The 11,181-nt window shown below is 38.4% G+C and overlaps 1 protein-coding gene and 1 pseudogene across 5 annotated transcripts in view; both read left to right on the top strand.

The window, feature by feature from the left end:
- The window catches only part of DLG2 (discs, large homolog 2 (Drosophila)), a 916,021-nt gene that overhangs the window by 519,968 nt on the left and 384,872 nt on the right, over positions 1–11,181 (top strand). The gene's annotated exons all lie outside the window — the stretch shown is intronic.
- Positions 7,110–8,052, top strand: LOC105551255 (annotated as a pseudogene).

Below are 11,181 nucleotides of genomic sequence, written 5' to 3'. Positions count from 1 at the left end.
ACCTTACATGTTAGTGTGGGGATGCTAACTTCTCAACTGGAACATCTGCTTGACCTGCCCTGTTGTAGCTGCCGAGGGGCGGGAAAAGGGAATAGCTGCCCCCTCCAGCTTCTCTAATGGGGGTAAGACTGTGCCTCCTTCCTGTCTTGAATTGTCCCCAAATAAGAAGCATATCTGAACACCGGGTAGATAAATGATAAATGATCATTAGTGATTATTTGGCTCACTGAGCTCTATTTGAGGAATGTTTTAGGTCTAGGATCTTAAGGATCATAAGTGCTTCTTAAACAATAGAAATTATTTCGGAGAGAAGCCTCTAATGGGAGGAGCCTAGGCCTAAGAGAATAAAAGGAGAGGAATTGATGACAGAAAGGATGAGAGACATATTGTGCACTTCCTACCTAGTAAGAACTTCACATAGTTTGTTTACTATTATCTTGCAGGTCAAAGTTCTGAGACTCTGAGATGTTAAATAATTTGGTTAAGACCAGATTGTAGTAACAGGACTGGACTCTAGGTCTGCCCAACTTCAAAGTCAGTATTTTTTTCATCTTTTACACAAATTCCATAGATTCTATCAACTTCGATCATGTTACTCCTCCGCTTAATATCTTTCCACAAGTTCCTGCTGCCTTTCCAGTCAAATTCCCTCTTTTAATGACAAGTACAGTTATCTCCTTTGAGTTTGCTCTAGAGAGGAATGCAATAGAATGGGAACTAGAAGGTAGAGTTTGTTTTTTGTAACAGTGTTTATATGTTGATGGAAATGATTCAGTAGAGAGAAGGAAATTGGTGATTTATTTAGCAATTCGTATAAATGTATATGAAGTGGAAGAAGTGGAAAACACTTTGTATGGCTGTGACTCTTATTTGTTAATTATTTGATTTATTGAATATCTCTTATTGATTTATTTTGTTTATTGCTGTATTCCAAGAGTTTTGAGAAAAGTACCTGGCACTTTATAAGTGTTCAATAATGAAAGCATGTCTGTCAAATATTATTCTATGCCTATAGGAAATAGAGAGGTAAATCAGACATTGATCTCACCTTCAGGGACTGATAGCTTAGTGGAGACATAAGATATGAACGTGGTCGTAATGCATGGCAGATTGATAAAAAGAAACAACTACTTTGACTTATTCTTCACAGGCTGACATTATTTAAAATCCATAAGAAGTTCTTAATTCCAAATATCATCTTATCTTCTTCATCATCACCATCACCACTGCTGACACCATTCACTCCACTGCATGCAATGACTGCTGTCAACAACTGACATATGTGGAGAGTTGATGAGTGTCCTATAACAGCAAATTGTTCCTACATGAGCTGCTTCTCTCTTTCTACCACCCCAAATTCCCAAGGGCAGCGTTGTTCCTTTCTCTGCCTCCTAACTTCTGCTCAGGTTCTGAACACCTGCAGAGCTTGAAGCAGCAGATATCATAAGTCATGAGATGTGAACTTCCCAGCTAGTATGGAGGTCAGTAAGGATAAACGTTATGTCTGGATCATCATTGCATCCCAGAACCTAACCCAGTGCTAGGCACACAGAGGTGTTCATAGGTGATGAATAAATTGGAGCATGAACGAACTTCAAGAAGTCTTCGCTAAGGGGAAAGGAAAGCTTTTGGAGATTTTGTTCTAAGTTTTTTCCCTGAAATTCTCAGATGATTCTTTTTTAAGTTGTCTGTGACATCTATGAGCCAACTTATTGCCTTGTTTTCCAGTTTAAGTGTCGGTTGGTTGGAAGAGAGAAATCGTGGATGAATAACTTACCAGAGAATAACTAAATGTGGATCAGTAGATAGGATCCCAGGGGTAGCATTTTTCACTGGAAAAAGCTGTTCCTATACTACATATTTGCTGTGCTTTTGAAATGTCAGGGCTCAGTTGCTTAACAGTGAATCAGTAAAAAAGAAAATATTCCCTTCCCCAGTTGTCAGGCCCACATTATTTTCTGCCCCAGGAAGAAATATCTCCAGGGAATCTTTCCATCCATTGGAAACATCCACTGTCTTGCCCTGAAAGCCATAAAAAATGAGACAAATCTGTCTGAAAGCAGGTAACAAGGTCTGGACTTTTTGACCTGAACTATAGTTTACATATAAAATGTTACATATAAAATGCTTAGGTATTATCATTCTAATAGTGTAACTGATAGCACTGATAATAATTGGCTGTTTCTGAATAGTACTTTTGATTTATGGAGCCATTTAAAATTTTTTATTCTTACAGCAACCTTGAGACAGGCAGGGGATGGTATTGTTATAATAACAACTTTTTATGAAGAAACCAAGCCTCAGAGATCCTTAGTAGAGAATACAAAGTGATAATGTTAAATGGAAACCTGACCATTTAGCTGCTTATACATTTTTTCAGTTATTTCCATAAACTGTGGCCTATGAATCTATTATTCCCATAAGACAATAGATAACACATAGTGACTGGGATTATTTCCTAAAAATCCACAAGATGGCAGTAAAAGATTTTGCATTGAACTGGAGACACTAGTGGAATATGACATTTTGCCAAGTTTTCGTACTAGTGATTGTATTTGATCACAGTATTAAAACTGGTTATCATAATGATAGCTTTCTAAAATATAACTCAATGAATTTAAGTTGAATTCAAACCTGAAAGTAACATTTGTGGTTTTGTTGATTTTTTTTTTTTTTTTTTTTTTTTTTTGGTGAGGGTTATTGTATCACTAACATTGCCTAGAATTGTTGTGCAAGGTGATAATAAAAATCAGATTGACTTTTTTTTTTTTTTTTTTTTTTTTTTTTTTTTTTGGTGAGGGTTCTACTTTTAAACATAAGAAACCACTAGGAATCAGCCAGGAGCTCTAAGAGCCAAGATTTCTTGAGAAAGCTCAGAATGAGAAATGTTACTCCTTCTTGAACGTTGGACTGACCTTATAAAACAAATTCCAGAAACATTTATTGCCTATATCTCTTGGGTTTTGTGTGCAACATAAACTATACTAAGCTATGGGTAGTTTTTCATGTACTTTTATTATTCTACTCCCAGATTTATGATGGAATTCAGAAGAATGAAGACTACATTTTTCTTTTCTTTTCTTTTTCTTTTTTTCTTTTTGAGACAGAGTCTTGCTCTGTCTCCCAGGCTGGAGTACAATGGCATGATCTTAGATCACTGCGACCTCAGCCTCCCAGGTTCAAGTGATTCTCCTGCCTCAGCCTCCCAAGTAGCTGGCATTACAGGCATGCACCACTATGCCTGGCTAGTTTTTGTATTTTTAGTAGAGATGGGGGTTCACTATGTTGGTCAGGCTGGTCTGGAACTCCTGACCTCAGGTGATCCACCTGCCCCAGCCTCCCAAAGTGCTGGGATTACAGGTTGAGCCACCACACCTGGCCTACATTTTTCTTTCATTTGGCGGGCGGTCTGCCTCCATGCTGAGCGGGTACTCTCTTTGTTGATGGGGCTCATGATTATCATCAGGCACGCATGGGCCTGAGTCAGTAGACTCTAGAATTGAGAACATCAGAGAAAATCCCACTGTTTCTGTATCTAACATAAAGGCAAGCACGTGTTCCTTAGCATCTCCTTTGTGTGTAGCAGACAGGACTTATGCCTCAAAAAGATGGCAGTGGGTTTGCATAAACATGTAAAAACCTAAAAGTGGACATCAGGTATCTCTAGTTTTAAAGTCCTTCGGGCACTCTCTTATGCTACCCAAATTTCTCTTTCCCCTTTTCCTGACTTTTCTTCTCTAATGTCTTCTTACCTTCATATTCATAGTCATTTCTTATGATAAAGAGTGCAACCTTAATTTTTGCTTACTTGTCAGAGACTCTCTTTTCACCTTGGGTGGCTCATCATCTTTTTCCTGAAGGAAAAATAATATATCTTTCATTCCCTTACTAACATAGATTTAAACCTCCTGTTAGGAAGTAAGATATTCCACTACATTCCTCTATTTATTCATTTATCCTCTCATCCCTGTCTACAACAAACTTGACAGGGGCTTCCGTGTTTATGTCACCTTGCTAGGTGGAATGTAGTGATGACTAAGCCATGTGTCATGTCCTTGGGATGCTTGTAGTCTAAGAGAAGAAATAAGCAGGTCCACCCTGAATTATACCATAAGAAAAGTACAGTGAGGCAAGGGAGTTCCACAGAAAAGGCAAAACCTCACCAGGTATTCTGAGGAGGATTCGTGTTTTCCTTAGTAATGGAAAGACCTTCCCAGATCCTCACTGCAAGTCTAAGATTTTCATCAGGCCACCATTTTTTCATCAGGCCACAAAGGAAGAACATGAAGTCCGATGCAGAAGTTTTGAAAAGCAGGGATGTTCAAGAATTATCAACAGCCCAGGCCAACAAGACACCAGATGCAGGAGACTATTGGGCCTCTGAATAAACAGGATGAGGAGTTTAAGCACCCGGCTAGGCTAGGAAAAGCAAACAGCTCCCAGGAGCAATAATTCAGTTACTCAGGGCAACCTGAACAAACTCCTGATCCTCTCACTCCTTTGTAAAGTGAAAAGACAGAGACTCAGGATCTTTAAAGGCCTTTCCAGTTCCAATATGATAGGAATATATGTGTTTGAGAGAACTTTCTGTGATAAAAAGGATGCACCGAAGGGTTTTTTAACAATTAATTTATGATTAGTTATGACTAAACATATGTTATGAATAAAGACTTCCCTTTATTTTATTTATTTTTTAATTAGAGACAGGGTTTTGCTGTTGCTAGATTGTGCAATATCACAATCATAGCTCACAAAACCTTTGAGCTCCTGGGCTCACACAGTCCTCTCACATCAACCTCCCAAATAGCTATGAACATGCATCACCATGCCCAGCCAATTTTTAAAATATTTTTAAAATACAGAGTCTCACCATGTTGCCCAGGCTGGTCTTCAACTCTTGGCCTCAAGCAATCCTCCCACCTCAGCCTCCCAAAGCACTGGGATCACAGGTGTGAACCACCTTATCCAGCCTAAGACTTCTCTTTAAACAATAAAAGTTTTAAAATCGGAAATTAAAATTGAAGACATGCATTCATGTTTTTTTCAGAGTCCATCGATTATAATTTAACCATCCAAATAAAGTCTAAATTCCTCAATATAGCTTCCTCTTAATTTGTCCAACCATATCTCTAAAAGTCAATCTTTTCTCCATCATGTAACTATATCTAACATTGTATCGTCTCCTGAAAACTTTTCCCACCCCACCCTCTTCAAAATAACTCTTCTACTCATCCTTCAAATCTTAGATTGTTATATTCTCTAAATGCCGTCTCTCGCCATTCCCACTCCACCTTCCCAAGACAAACAGAAACACCTCCAAGTTAGGTACCCCTCTTAATGTGCTCCATGTATCCCATACTCTTCCTATGACAGCACTTACCATGCTAATTTTTAAAGACATGTTTAATACTCCATTTTCCTCACTACATTGTAAGCCAGGACAATGTCTGTCTTGTGTACCTGACATATAATGTAGCTCATAAATATATAATGAATGAATAAAGCTAGATTAGTATTTTAAGTCAGTAGATTCTGAGTAAAGATCTAGTAAAATAAATGCATGACCAACAATGCATGGGCAGTATATACCTATATTGCACAGGACACAATGTTAGGCACTCTCTGATTATTATAGGCTGATTATTTAAAGGTTGCCAGCTCACAGGAATGCGTGTAGCCTAACAAAATTTGAAGAGTATTTATAAGATATTGTGTCATCTCAAAAATCAAAATGTAAAACAAACAAAATGTAGTTATATCTTTTGTATAGCAACCACTAGAGGGCAATGAAAGTAAACGTTGGACATCCTTTTGGGTTAAGGAATTGTAAAATGTTTTCTGATTGAAATCTGGGCAGATAATCTTATGTTTGGGATAGTTATAGGACCTGTAGGCTGTGGTTTCTGTGATTATGGGTTTAGTAGTTATAATTACCTTTCTAGTGTAGAATTAAAACCTAGATCATCTGTGATAGTAACATCACCTTACATTGCATGCATTATCTCATATGAACCTCCTATGGCACTGCCAGGGAATATACTGTTTTCCCGTTTTTCAATGAAAAAATCTTAGGTTCAGAGGCATTAAGCTACTAAGTAGCCATAAGATAGCAAAATATTGACATAAACCCTATAAATACTTATTAACTACTTGCATTTACCAGGCATACAAAATTCTCTGCTAAGGCAGACAGTCTGGGAAAATACAGGTTCCAAAATTAATTGTACCAGTTTAGAACGGAGACATATGGCAGCAGCGCCTTAAAAGAAGATCTTGTGGTTTTAGGTAGCCATCTGATGATGCTGCCAATAGGCTAATAGGCTGGAGCCTATTTACAGAAATGTAGTCCTGGAATGTGGGAAGCAGACATCCTTCTGTGTCCACGCTGGTTAGACTCTATCTAAGCTATATGTTCCACTCTAGTTGCTGCATTTTAATAAAGATATCAAGAAGCCACAGACTAGGATTAAGGTTCCTGGACATGATATATTAGAGGGTGAAGGGGAAATTGAAATGTCCCAAAGAAAGAGAGAGAAAGAGAGGGAATTAGACACAGTAATGCATAAGCTATGGGCTCAGGAGCCAGAGTGGGTCTGACGGCATATCTACTAAAAATAGGAAATGAATAATTCCAGAGATCTGGGCTGGCCTCTTATCCATGTCAGATATTGAAGAGAATACATGTTTGTATTCTCCAGAATCCACACAGAGCTAAAGAAGAAGCCTTTTTACTGCTTTAATCTGAGCAGACATCAGAAGCACTTTCCAGAGGCCCCCATGAGGTCCGTGTGCAGAGAGCTGAGCATGGCCTTGCTTGGTAGCTGTAATAGCTGAAGTAAAGTGAAAGGCATTGAACATTCAAGCAGCTTCTTTCTGCTTGCCCCAGCAAGCTCAACCTGCAGTTTGCCCGCCGCTTTCTTCCATTCTCTTCTCCATCCACCTCTTGTGTGTGTATCCCTGAGGTGGGTTGCAGGAGTCTTGCAGTCCAGCTGAAGCGTAGGCACTATGGGAATAAATTTTCTTGGCCCCAGGAATCTGTGTCACCAACAGAGAACGCATGTCACAATGTCAGCTGGCCCTTAACCAACCTTCCCACCTCTGGTTACATGATGGTAACTATCCAGAATGAATTTATTGAGAATTTTGCTTGAGAGGAGGTTATTAACCACAGTAAGGTCTCCATTATAAGAACTGGATCAGTTAGCATGGCCCATGCGATCACCATGTTATTAAAAGACTTGAGGGATTAACTTGCCTTTGTAGATGTTGATAATGGTGAATTGAAGGGTGTGAGACAATGGATCTTAAACAAGGCAGTCTTTTCTTGAAACTGCCAAATAGTGTTTCCAGCAAAGATTATCTCATCTCTGCAAACTCCAACCTAGTGATTATCACATCAGGTGCATGCCAGGAAAAAGGTGAAACACTTTAATTTAGTCAGTCTAAATGTGGCCATCTTTAAATTAATGATTTCTAATATTACCCAATATAGTCCTGCTGTAAACTGATAGTTTCCAGTCCAGTGGATATCTTAAGTTATGTAGCTTGGAAGTTGAGTACATTTTCCAAAACCCGTATTATTGGAAATGGCTATAATCTGGACACTGCCTATTTCCATTTCTTGACTGTGCAAATGCTTGGAATCCACTCTGGAAGCTGCCATGGGTGGATCTTTGGAGAGCATAGGGACTCAAATGTTCCTGTGTGGAGTGCAGTGAACATTTCTGGTATCCCTCTGAAGGATCTGAACTCAGATAGAGGAATTAATCAAAATCTGGAGCAAGGGGGAAAATGTCCACAAAGAAGTGATTGCCAGTGCCTATGAAATTATGAAAATGAAAGGTTATACTTCTTGGGCCATTGGCCCATCTGTAACTGATTGAACGGAAAGTATTTTAGGGAATCCAAGGAGAGTACATTCAGTTTCCACATAATTAAGAGCCTCTGTGGAATGAATGAAGTATTCCTCAGTGTTCCTTGTATCTAAGAGAGAATGGTCTTGCAGACCTTACACAGGTAAAGCTGACCCTTGAAGAGGCGGCCCATTTGTAAAGGAGCACTTTACAAACACTTTGGGAATTCAGAAGAAGCTCAAGCTTTAAAGTTGTGTAAAGCTGTCATTCTGAAATTATTGAAGAAGAGAAATAGTAGTTATGGGATTATATATAAACCTTTTGAATAAACTTAAATCCCTAAAAATTGGAAACAGGAAAGGGGCTAGAGTGACTGCCCTGTTTATTTAGCCTCTATCTCTTTTATTATTAGCATCCAGATGCTGAATGATACTTATTTCTTACACTTCCTAAGTGACTGCATCAAAGAAGGTGTTTCTGATACCTCTGGTGTGCCAGTACTTGCTTTGTATGTATATGCAGTTACCATTTGGTCCAAAAGAACGTATGATCTCGGTATTTATTGTAATACAGAAATCCTAATTCTTTTAAGTACATTCTAATATTTTTTGGTCTGATGGGCTTATATTATACTCATCTATATACTCTTTTTAGAAGTTGTTACTTTCTCTACAATGTAAAAATGAAAGTACACGTAAAGAAAAAAAGTGAGTCTGAATCCTGACTCTGTTGTTTGTTATTGTGAATTTCAGCAATTTATTTAACTTCTCTGTGTTTCAGTTTTCTTATCAATAAAATGATGACTGTGTCTACTTATAGGGCTGTTATGAGCAGAAATTGATAACACATGTGGTGTTTAGTATAACATTTGGCACATGGAAGGACTTGATAAATGTTGCCTATTATTTTTTTTGTTGCTGCTGCTGCTGTTGTTTTTGTTGATAAAGCACTTGTAAGACCATTCTGCAGAAATGAAGGTAGGCTTATTTGTGTTGCCCTAGAAAATGCTATTAGAACCGAAAGAGGCATCATCTAAAAGCAAGAGTTCATAACAGGCTTAGTTTCAAATACTGTTTCTACCATATATCACCTAACTGATCTTGAACATGTCACTCAACCTTACCCAGTCTCCATTTTCTGATGTTACTGAGCACCTAATGTGTCTGTTCACTGTGCTAAGCACTGTGGGTAGAGTGAAAAGGCCTTGTGTCACTGCATTGTCATTACTCAAGAAGGAGCCAGCTGACCATCTGCCGGCATTTAGAGGGCTTGAGAGAAAGCATTCCTGCAAAGGATGGAATTTTTTATTAAATCTACAAGGATCCTATAAAGAATCTTTGTTTCTGCTCTTGAAAATGTTGGAAATGAAATTTGTTCTCACTTTCAAATTGTCTTCATCTGATATGGCACAAGGCTGGTCCTCAAATGGGCTTGCATTCAAAAGTATTTCCCTTGAAATAGTACCTGCCTTTTGAGGGTGACTGGATTCCTTTATTTCTCAAAGGTTAAGAAGATGAAAAGTATGGCTTTGGAACCAGCAAGAGGCTTGAACCCTGCTTTACCATCAACTAGATGTGCAAACTTTGGACAAGTACTTAGCTTCCCCAAACTGAGTCTTCTCATTTATAAAATGGAGCCAATGACTCCTGCTTCAAAGGATTGTTATGAGGGTTAAATGTGCCAAGGGGTGTAGAGCACCATCATGGTGCCTGACACACAGCAAGTGGTTGTGCCTTCTTTGACAGTGCCACAACAGTCCCAGTGCTCAAGGCTCTAAGAACAAGCCTCAACTCTGTAAGAGGAATGGGCATTGGCCTTTTGGTCATCATCCCATCTCCTCAACTCTGTAACATTGTGCAGCTCCTGCCAGATAAAAACTGACCTAAAGTTCATTTCCCACAACTCTAGTCCCTCCTCACACTGTATGGTACCTAGAGGTCTAGTGTCCTCATGCTTTTACTTGTCTGTCCTTCAATGAAAGAAATCAGATGAAGGAGTTCACACTGAGGTTGAATGTTAGGAAACAGGCAAAGCATTATTTCAACTAACTATATCGAGAGTTTCGTAGTATATCTACCAAGCTTGAGTCCAAAACAGTGAATCTCAAATGGTAGAATTATAGGATTCCCAGTAAACCTTCTGAGGAAAGAATTTCGGAAACATCATGAGTGCTTCATAGGATTATTCATTTATACATCTCAAAGATGGCTACATAAGGCTGTGATCTTCTTAATGTCAAACCCAAGTCTTATTTTTATTGATCTCGGTACATGACATGACACAGCCCCTGGCACATTGTAGGTGTTCAATAAATGTGGACTAGATGGTCTTGAGGCCATATCAGATGGACAAATATATTTCTTAGCCCATCTATTACTGTTAAACACAACCACAAACCATCTATAAAACTCTTGGGATGCGAGAGTTGGAAGACATAGAAGTATTTTGCTTTAGTGTTAAGGATAGAGGAAATAACAGCTCCTCTAGAAATGCCCTGTAACTGGGGAGAATTTCATAGAAGAAGTAGGATTTGAATTGAGCTTCCCAAGGCAAGGGTGGCAGCAGGACATGTGGCTACCAAGAAGAGTGTTCACAGGCAAGTAGACAGATGGAAGTTCAAAAGCTACTAGTAAAGTGTGTTGATGACAAGTTCTAGGTAGAAACTAGCTTGTTTTGAAAACCTGTACCCCAGCGGTTGTCTTCATTTTAGTTTCCTTTGAACACTTTAAACACTTCTCCCACATTTTTCCCTCACACTTCTACAAAGTCGCAGTCCTCTGTCTCTGCCACATATACAGCAGGGGAAAAAATGAGGCTCTCTTTCCTTTTTCTCTGTTATACTAGTTTCCTCTAATCTTTTGCTCAGTAATATATCACAGAACAACTTTCAGCTCATTAGCTGACAACTTTAATGTTGTTCTTTTAGAATAGTCAAAGATTTACTCTTTTCCCTGATAGCCAACAATACATATGGCTTTAATGTCCCTTTTCACATTTCCTGAGGCTAAAATTTTCACAACATTAAACTTCCTAAAACTATTTTGGAAAAAAGAACCAGGAAGATTTATTTTAACATTATTTTTCTTAATCAAAACAGCAAATGTCATGAATTGTACACACTAAACATACTTTTTAGTGAGGAAATACTCATCTAGAAAAAAATTGAAATTGTACATGCTATTTACATTAAAAAGTAGAAATCAAAATTTTCTCTTAGTGGTATTAAAAATGGTATTAGGGTGAACCATATGGAATTGCCATTTTTGTAGGTCAAGTTAAATATTGTCAACTTTGTGTGGTTCAACCTAATACAGACTCTTGGATAGAG

Source organism: Mandrillus leucophaeus, unplaced genomic scaffold (assembly GCF_000951045.1).
Source record: "Mandrillus leucophaeus isolate KB7577 unplaced genomic scaffold, Mleu.le_1.0 Scaffold512, whole genome shotgun sequence".
NCBI classification, from domain to species: domain Eukaryota; kingdom Metazoa; phylum Chordata; class Mammalia; order Primates; family Cercopithecidae; genus Mandrillus; species Mandrillus leucophaeus.
Note: the sequence above shows the minus strand (reverse complement) of the source record. Positions and strands in the feature narration are given on the sequence as shown.